Genomic DNA, 10,576 nt, shown 5'->3' on the forward strand with positions numbered 1-10,576 from the left:
GTGGCTGAGTGGCTGGGTGGCTGGGTGGCTGGGTGGTTGCGTGGCTGAGTGTCTGGGTGGCTGTGTGGCTGAGTGAGTAGCTGTGTGGCTGAGTGGCTGTGTGGCTGTGTGGCTGTGTGGCTGTGTGGCTGTGTGGCTGTGTGGCTGAGTGGCTGTGTGGCTGTGTGGCTGTGTGGCTGGCCACTGATGTCCTACTCTCCCTGTCCTCTCTGGCTCTCCCTTTCTGTCTCTCCTTCGACTTGTACTCTCTGCTTTGCAGTCCTACCTATCCTTGCTCCTGCCCCTCTATTGATTGTTCAGCTCTTTATTAGAACATCAGGTGTTTTACACAAGCAAAGAATCACAGCTTCACATGTGAAACAAATGCAGGATAAACAAAAGACACTCTTTAAAATGATATCCCCCAGCCTGGCCACTGGGTGCCTCTGGCTTGCATCTTGTCTTGAGCACCCCTCCGTTCACATGTACTGGCAGCAGTGTGCCATGCCCATGTTGACTCTAACAAGGGTGTTGCACAAACAAGGCCATTTACCTTAGAATTCCTCTTTATAAGAGAGTAAATGAGTTTTTTTTTGGTAAAGTGCCCCACCTTATGAGGACAACACCAGACATCTAAACCTTCTGAGCTGAAGGTTCTGTGAGCACTGGAATGGTGACAGGCATTGGCCTGATTATGCTGTACCCTGAGGGTGACACACAGCACTCTGCTCTGAAGTCATCCTACAGAACAGTCACCTGGAACTGCAGTCTCCTGTTGTCAGACAATTCCCAATCCAAAAGCAAAACACCATGAAAGACAAGTGCTCAGACTGTTTCCCTCTGGAAGGTGGGTAGGGTGGTTAAGGAAGAGAACAGAGGTGCTGCAGTAGAAAAGAGGCCTCCTCACCACCATCAGCAATGTTCAAGGCTTTATTTCAAAAAAATTCCTTGAAGACCAGAAGCCAAAAGAGGAAACAAATGTGACACTTGCGTCCTGGTGAGTGAGCGCCTGAGACAAGAAGCCAGAGAGGCTTCTCATTGTAGGGTCTCAGTGTAAGTGTAGGGTCTCAGGCTAGGTGAGTTCATAGGCATATAAAACAACTAAGGAGGGGGCATCAGAGTTACCAGGGCATGGGGACTTCTGACAGTAGTCTCCTTCCAGGTTGAAAAACCAGTTTGAAACTGAGGTGATGAGGGCTATGTAGTAAATACCTATCGGCAAGATCCACCCTGTTCTCTGGTCTTCATGCTTACACACATAGAGGCACACACAAGAAGAAGCACATACAAGAACAAGTGTACATATATGAAAAAACACACATAGGAACAAGCACAAAAGTATACACATAGACACACAGGCTGGAGGATTAGCCATATCTTAATGGCCACACCATTTTCCCTGATTTGCCCTCTGAAAGGCCTGGAGTGAAAAGAGAATCAGATTGAGACAAGGACATTGTTAAGGCTTGGAAATCACCTGTTTGATTAATAGGAAGAAAACAAAAATTAATATTCCAAGTATATTGAACCATTAGAAATGTATATTTAATATAATTTACTGTTAATTGTTGTGCATAAAATAAACATCGTTTTCCTCTCTTATTTTAACTTGGAGAGGGAATAAACGGAATAGCTTGACTTTACATGAAACTGTATTATTTAAAGCAATATGCTGATTTTAAGTGACGTTTAGGGGACTTTTAACTGTCTGAAACTGTTATTAAGAGAGCAAGGAAATTTTTGGACTAAATAGCAAGCTTTGGAATAAAGACAGTGCTTTGTACTTTTCAATTTGTCTGCCTGCCAAAACCAAGTTCCTTCAGACGAGGCCTTCAAAAAAGCATTCTATTTATCTCTGTTTACTCATTCCTGAACCTAGCAGGTATTCAATAAGGATGTGTTCAAACAAAATGACATTGTGCCACTAGGCACTGTCTCGTTCATTGCCGGGAGCTTACCTGGAAAAATGTTGGCAGTTAATTTGAACCAAGGATGCTCTGAGAATTTGTGAACTGATTCTTCCCTGCCCTGTCAGAACCTTTTTTTCTGTCCTGAAATCATCACCTGCATTCCTACTGTGGAGTTAGCCTTAGAATAACAAACCTATGAATAATTTTAAACAAAATAGACTTAGGTGATGAAAAGAGTATGTGTTCTATTCCTCTCCACCAAGCTCAGGCCAAAGTAGAAAATAGAATTCTTCATTATAGTTTTCTTCCTAAGAGGGACTTTGTCAGATGTATTAGTCAAACTTGGATTCCCTCCAGCACAAAAGCTTGCATCTAAATTTAAAACTAATGAGTTCTGTGCATACCAAACTGGAAAGCACACATTCTCAGTTATCACGGATGGGTACTGACCAGAACTCCATAGCCAAGCAGTCAATAAATACTTCTTATTTGCTGTGACTGGCTCAAAAACTCTCTTCTTAAAGTGTTTGGGAAAGAAAAGCATAAACATATCCATCAGGAAATCATGACAACTTTCTAAAGGAAATTGATTTCTGAGAATCACAGGACTCCCCATTTCCTGGGCTTTTCTTCCAGCCTAGCACTCCCTCACTGTAGAATTCCTTTCAAAATACCTTGCCTGGGTGAGCACCCATTTTGTATACACCTCCAGTATCTGCAAATGAGAAGCTAATTGAGTGCAGGCTTAGCACAAAAGGTAAAACATTTTTTTTTCTATCACTTCTGCAGCTCTTTGCACGTCTGCTTCCAGGGAAGTGGAAAAGATTACCTCTTCCATACGACTGTCTCTGATGCCCACTGAAAAGCCCCGCACAGTAATCTTTTTCTGACGCCTGTGCCCCTATGTTTCCCTTTTCTCTCCTTAACCCTTCTCATACATCTGAGCTTCAAGTTGCTTTGTCATCCTGCTAAGTTTTTAAACTTTTTTACAAAAAAGTTTTCAAATAAAGAGAAACGTTGCACATCCAAATTAGCCTGATCCAAAGTTTATATACCTTGATGAAAGTATATACAATTTGATGAATGAAATACATGGAGTTTGATATCTTTAAAGAAAGTTTTATTATTTAACTGTATGCATGAGTTTGTGTGTATGTGAGTGGGTATGCAAACCTGTATGGAGGTGCTCTCAGAGGCTAGAGGCATCAAATTTCTGTGGAGCTGAACTTATAGGTGATTTTGAGCCACTCAATGTGTGTAGTGAGAACAAAACTCGAATTGTCTGGATGAGCACTATGGACTCTTACACACTGGGCAATCTATCCTGTCAGTATCCTCTGTCAGTATTATTGTGGTAAAACTACACAACTTTTCTAACAAACATACCCTGATTTTAAAATGCATTAGTTGAGACCGAAATGAAAAAAAATATTAGATTTTCACAGGAGTGTAGGGTTCACCTCTGATTATGACACAAGTGGACAATAATTAAAATAGAAGACTTGAGATGGAATCTTAATACACTTTCTCAATCAAAGTAAGTAAAGGTTTTTGAGATCAAAGAATTAGAAGAATCAAGAATATCTCAGGACTGACTTTGAGAGAAGAACAGAAACAATACTATTATTTAAAGACAGAATAGACAGGATCTGGTTAAAATACCTGGAGAAGGGAGAACTTACTATAGATGAGCATATTTTTTATAGTTACTTATAATAAAGTCCAAGATCACTGAACCTTTTTTTTTTTTTTTTTTTTGGTTTTTCGAGGCAGGGTTTCTATGTGGTTTTGGAGCCTGTCCTGGAACTAGCTCTTGTAGACCAGGTTGGTCTCGAACTCACAGAGATCCGCCTGCCTCTGCCTCCCAAGTGCTGGGATTAAAGGCGTGTGCCACCACCGCCCGGCCACTGAACCTTTTGTATAAATAAAATACCCAAGTGTCATTTACATATTAACCCATATTCTATCTTTTCTAAGCCTTACTCAACATATTCGTACTTTATGAATATATAGTGTTAAAACATAACTTGTTTCTTCTCTATCCAGTCTGCTAACAGTTTCCTCTCAGCTAGAATACGGGCATCTATCACTCTGTTTACCGTCCGTGTTCAGAGATGTAGTACTGTCTTGTTCCTTCATTCTCTTTTTAACATTTGGTTATTTTCTAATTTAAAAATATTTATCAAATATGGATGTTTTCTTCATTCCTCCACCACAGCATTTGTTCTGTTCTCTCGTATGCGGTCTACATCATTTCTTACTTGATATTTCCTTACCTACCATCTGATTATGAGCTGTTGTTCAAAAGAATTGTGGAAGCAGCTGACAATCTGTTGCCAGAGTGCGGCACTGAATACATAAGAATACATTTCTGAGCCAGCACAATGGCTATGCTAAAATTGATCAGAGCACTAGTTGCTCACACAATGGACGGGAGTGGCTCTTTTCCCTTCCTGTTTCTTTTTCATCTATTACTGATTCTGTCTGCCCAGATGAGCTATCCTACTGGGGTCAAAATTATCTTCCTAAAATCACATAGACACCAATGTCAGGAGGTCCTAGCAAATGTGATAGTAATGATCTTCATAGATGAGAATTGTGACTGAAATAGCAATAAAGACAAAAGCTAGCACAGTGCTTTCAGGCCCAGGGACACACTCCTGCACACACACTTCTTTGGAGAACCTGTAAAATAATTGCCACTAAAGGCTTTGTGAAAAAGGCAATGAGGTCAGTGAGAGTGGAGCTCCTTTCTCTGCAGCAATGAGAACAACTAAATGATTTTTCAAAATGTGGCTGTGCTCAGAGCATGTTGTCACACACATGTCATAAAATCATGTGAGGAACTGAGGTAATTGGATCAAGAGTCGGAGCCCAACACAGCTTTTGCTGAAGTAAGTAGCAAATTCCTAATGAGCTTCTTTGGTATAGTGAAACTCTAAAGTTGCTACAAACCCTTCAATGTTTTGATGGTACTATGTCTTAAAATCATTTGGACAAAATAATTCTAGGAATCTTTGCTGGACCCTATGATAACTGACTATATAATTAAAATGATGTTTATGCAAAGTGTAATGGTAAGATATCTAAAAAATAGAATGAAAAGTTTGTGAAATAATACAGTACAAATACAATATGAAATCATGGCTCAGTTATATAGTTTAGTGTGGTCTGGGTTTAATTATTAAATTGATGTCTCATACAACTGCTGGGAGAGAAGATATCAATTCCTAATCTTCAATCAGTTTTACTTTTTAAAAATAGTATTACACACCCACCACACACAGTTAATATATCTTTTAAAATATATATTATAATAAGTTAAAATTTAACCTGAACTGAAAACACTGTTTTTTCACCCAGTCCTTCTAAAAGAGCTAATTTAGATCAAAATACTTCTCTATGCTAAATAAGCATTGAGTTAATCTTAGAACTCATAATCATATCTGTATTATAGGTATGGGTTTATGATTGCTTACATATCTCACTACCTAAAATGTGTTGTTGAACTCCTTTGTCAAATGGTTCACTGACCTTCAAATGTAGTTAAGTTGGAAATGGTTTTATAATATTCTGGGATTATGACTAGTAATAAATAATAATATAATATGATAATCTATAATAAACTCTGCATTCTAAAATTCGCAACCATTGGCCTAAGGATCTAGACAACTGTCAATCCCTTAAGTGAGATACATAATTTCTTTCATCATTCTACCGAAATAACTAAATCTCTTTTAAAACCATTTCAGCTACAATTTTATTCAACATTTCTGAAAATCTAAATATCTCAAATTTTGACTTGCCTCTGTTCTGTTCTATAGGTATAACAAATGTTACCACATTTTTTCAAGTCTTATCTCCACTTACAACTTACAGTGACTTACTCTACATTACTGTGTTTGCAAATGCCAATTCATTAGGAAATAATACAATTTAACATTGGCTAAGTGCTTTCCATGTGTGAGGGACAAGGCTAAATCTTTTAAAAATTCTGTTCACTCATTATCTCCTGAATTTTAAACAAGAAACTATGAGAAAAGAAACACAAAAACACTAGTACTTTAAGTCAGCTTCCCAAGATTAAGCAGATTAAAATTCACACCTGAAAATAGAAGCCAAATTGTTGATTCTCTTCTGGATCAATATTCATTTACTTTTTTTACTGTTTTCTCTATGAAAACCATAAAATTTAAAAGCCAATAATTTTATATATTAATTGACTTTTTATTTTATTAAAATAGTTTTTTTACAATATTTTCTGATTATGGCTCCCTCTTACGCAACATCTCTCAGATGCTTCTTAACTTCACATCCACTCAAAGCTACATCCATTCTTACACTTTTTCATTATTACAAGAATCTAAAAAATAATAAAGTAAAAAACACAAATAACGACTAAATAGAAAGAAAATCAAACGAATGAACAGGAAAATAGAGAGCCAAAGAAAAGCAGACAAAATATACATAGACAAAGACACACACACATACATACACACACAAACACATTAGTACATGCAGAAATCCCATAAAAACACAAAATAAGTCACCATATATAAGCAAAAGGATATAGGAATAAAATAACATGAAATGTACACACAAAGCATTATGAGATAAAAATAGCTACAAAAATACCATTGAGTTCATTTTTCTTAGGCTTTACACTTCTAAGTATGAGGACTGGCCTTAAGTGTGGATTTTGTATCCAAGTTTTCATTTGTGAGAACTGGAGATAGCTTTTAGGTTAGGAATATGACCTTATGCCCACTCTCATGGTCAGTGCTGGAACCCCAGAAGACCTAGACTTGTGCAAGTTCTATGTATGTTGCCCTGATCTAAGTTCATATGGGCTTCAGTCCTGATGTGTTAAGAAGCCCTTATTTCTTTGGTGTTTTCCATCTCCTCTGTCTCTTATAATCTTTTTGCATCATCTTCTACAGGTTTCCCTGAGCTTTAAGGGGATGCCGTTGATGGAGACATCACATTAAGTAGGTTACTGGTCTGTCTAATCTCAGTGTCAGAGATGGGTTCCATTTTATCGACTGGGCCTTAAATCCATGAGATATGGTTGGTTACTTTCAGAAACTCTGTGTCATTTAGATCAAGTTGAAGTTTTTAGAGCTATGTTTGTGTTAACACTTCCACTCTGGCAGCTTGCAATGTACCTTCTACTACTATATCACTAGTCAGAAGGGATAAAGGCTCTAGATAGGCAACAACTTGACTTTTCCATGTTCAATGAGTTACCAAATGATTGTCTTTGTCAATAAGTCTTACTATCAGATTGTGGAGAGCAACTAAAAGGTTTATCGATAAACCTGGATTGTTTTGATGTTTCACATGGGATCTTTAGCCAACAATTTCATCAGATGAAACCCATTCTAGGAAAAGAAAGCTTCATTTGATGATAATAGAAGTCCAATTGGGGTTCTATCTCTTCTCTTCCATTATTTAACAATTTCATTTAATTTCATTTATTTGCTCTCATATATGTATATATATATATACATATATGTATATATATATATATATATGTTAGCTTCTTTTGTATTATGTTTCTTTTCTTTTTTATGGAAAGTTTCATGAATTTGTGTGCAATCCTTGCACAGGGGCCATGTCAATCTACTCTATATTCTTCTAATTTTAGTATATGTGCTGCTGAAGTTAGCACTTGTATTATATTTTCATAGAAACCAAAAAATGGAACTTAGATTTAGCTGTCTTTCCATGTATTTCCTCCCTCAACCCACTTTTCTTTCCTCTCTGCATTCAATCTACCCAATTCAACCCCACCACCTATTCATCCATAACTATCTACTCCTTCCAAAGATGATCCAATCCTTCCCCCAGTCTCTTTCTCTATGCCTAACAATAGTGGGTATATGGATTGTAGCCTGCTTATCAAAGACTTAACAGCTAGCAGCCAAATTTAAGTGAATATATACTGTATTTGTCTTTTAGGGTCTGGTTTGACTCATTAAGAATAATTTTTTGTGGTATGATTGAGCATCCTTTGGGTATACACCTGAAAGTGGTATTGCTGAGTCTTGTGGAAGGTTGTTTCCTAATTTTCTGAGGAATTAACATACTGATATTTAAAGGGGTTGTACTGTTTTGCACTCCTATCAGCAATTGAGGTCTGTTCCCTTTACTCCACATCCTCTCCAGCATAAGTTGTCATCAGTGTTTTTGATCTTGACCATTCTTACAGGTATAATGGAATCTCAGAGTTGTTTTGACTTGCATTTCTCTGATGGCTAAGGATGTTGAACATTTCCTTAAGTGTCTTTCAGCTATTTTAGATTCCTCTGTTGACAGTTCTCTGTTTAGGTATCTAAACTATTTTTTTTTACTGTATTATTTGTTCTTCTAATGACCAATTCTTAAGTTCTTTGTATATTGTTGAGGTCAGCCCTCTCTCTGATGTGGGGTTGGTGAAGATCTTTTCCCATTCTGTAGGCTTTTGTTTGGTCACATGTGCCTCCTATGTTCATAGAAGCATTGTTTGTCATAGCCAGAACCTGGAAACAAACTAACTGACCCTCGACTGAAGAATGGATATGGAAAATGTGATACATTTACATAATGGAGTAACACATAGCAGAAAAATAATAAAGATCTCTTGAAATTTGTAGGCAAATGGAGGGATCTAGAAAACATCAAAATGAATGAGGTAACCCAGGCCCTGAAAGACAAATATCATATGTACCCACTCATAAGTGGCTCTCGAACATATAGCAAAGAAAACCAGCCTACAATTCACAATCACAGAGAACATAGACAACAATGAGGAAGCTAAGAGAGACATACGTGAATCTAATCTACATGGGAAATAGAAAAAGGCACGATCTCTTCAGAAAATCAGGAGCAAGGGGATTATGGGAGAGGATTGAAGCGAAGGGAAGAGTAAAGAATGGGAACAGAGGAAATTGTATAGCTCAATAAAATAAATAAAAAATTTTAAAAATTACCTACAAATGAGAATGACTTTTTCTGCTTCTATCCATTTATCTGTGAATTTCATGCTTTAATTTTTTTGACATCTGAGTACTACTCTATTGTGTCCACTGTACCACATTTTCTTCATCCATTCATTCATTGATGGACATCTAGGCTGTTTTCATTTTCTGCCTGTTATGAAATGAACAGTAATGAACATGATTAAGTAAGTTTCTCTGCTGTAGGGTATAGAATCCTTTGATTATATGCCTGAGTGGTATAGCTGGATTTTGAGATAGATATAGTTACAGCTTCTTGAATAACCACCACACTGATTTCCATAGTGGCTGTACATGTTTGCACTCCCACCAGGATTAGAAAAGAATAACCCTTACATCTTCCCATCATGATCTGCCATTTCTTTTTATTGAAGTTGTCTGGCTGATGTAAGATGAAATTCAAAGTAGCATTAATTTGCATTTTCCTGATGACTAAATGTTAAACATTTTTTGAAATGCTTCTCAGACATGTATGTTTCTTTTTTTTTTGAAAATATCTGTTTTGATATAGTTTTTTGAGATCTTCATTTAATTTTTATATTAGCCCTATATCAGATATGTAGTTGATAAAAAAAATTTCCATTCTGTAGGCAGCCTCCTTGTCCAAGTGATGATGCCCTTTGCCGTTACTATTTTTTTCTTGTTGGTGTTATGGATCACTTAGTCTCTTGGGCTCAGGACTATCTTTCCTTCATGGAAGATGCTCAAAATATGGTTTCCTTAGGTGGGTGAACAAAAGGGAGACAGAAAGAGTACATAGAGAGATGAGTATAATATGGATGAAAGAAAGAGAAAATAATTAAATAATGAATATATAAATGGATAAATGGTGAAAAGATGGATGGATGTGTGGGAAAATTGAAGGAAGAAAAGATGATTAGATATAAGAGAGATGAATGGCCATATGGAAGGAAAGATAGAGGGATTGAGAAATGGAAGGATGATGGAAAAGTGGACAGTAAGTGAAAGAAAAAAGATGAAGAAAGATAAATAGGAAAATAGAAGCAAAATGGGTGAATAGATTTTTAGTTAGGTAGATAGAAAAATGTTGAATAGTTCTTTTAAAACTGACATTTAGTTGGAGACATAAAACAGTGTTCAAAGAGATGAACCAAATATTTAAAGACAGATATAGATGTGTTTCATGTAATTCTCCTTTTTCCCCTAGAATGTAGCTCGGTAGAGATAAAAACCATCCTTCTCTGTGAGTGACATGTGAAATTGTAAAATCAGAATCATCTAGGCCCGTATAAAAGACCAAGATTCCAAGGCTACTCTCGAAAACCACTGATTAATAATCTGAATTCTAGCAAAATTCTCTGCTAACGCTATATGTAATGTCTGTGTATCTTCGGCTATACAGACAAGAGTAATTGCTCTTTTCAGAAAGTAAACATGCAGTTTATTTCCTAAATACATCTTCAAGCAATTTTCAAGGAAAATTTCATACTATTTATGTTTCTATTTATTTATGAATCATTTATTTGCTATACTCCAAATGTAAAAATAATAAAACTATACCATGCAAAAGAGAATTCTAATAATATACACAAAAATAAATGTAAGCTTAATATTTTGCAAAGCTTATTTTAATCATTGGTATAATTATTTGCTATTTCTGTCTGAATAAATATTATTTTAAATATTAAAGTCATTTTCACAAATCATAAGTACTAAAAATATGAGCTA

At 36.3% G+C, this 10,576-nt stretch overlaps 1 non-coding gene across 1 annotated transcript; it reads right to left on the reverse strand.

Moving 5' to 3' along the window:
- Positions 1 to 7,453: 7,453 nt before the first annotated feature.
- On the reverse strand, positions 7,454 to 7,560 carry LOC113458088. The gene has a single exon (XR_003378527.1). It is a non-coding gene; the product is annotated as a U6 spliceosomal RNA (small nuclear RNA).
- Positions 7,561 to 10,576: the final 3,016 nt, after the last annotated feature.

The sequence above is a fragment of the Microtus ochrogaster genome, unplaced genomic scaffold, assembly GCF_000317375.1.
Source record: "Microtus ochrogaster isolate Prairie Vole_2 unplaced genomic scaffold, MicOch1.0 UNK2, whole genome shotgun sequence".
Taxonomy (NCBI): Eukaryota; Metazoa; Chordata; class Mammalia; order Rodentia; family Cricetidae; genus Microtus; species Microtus ochrogaster.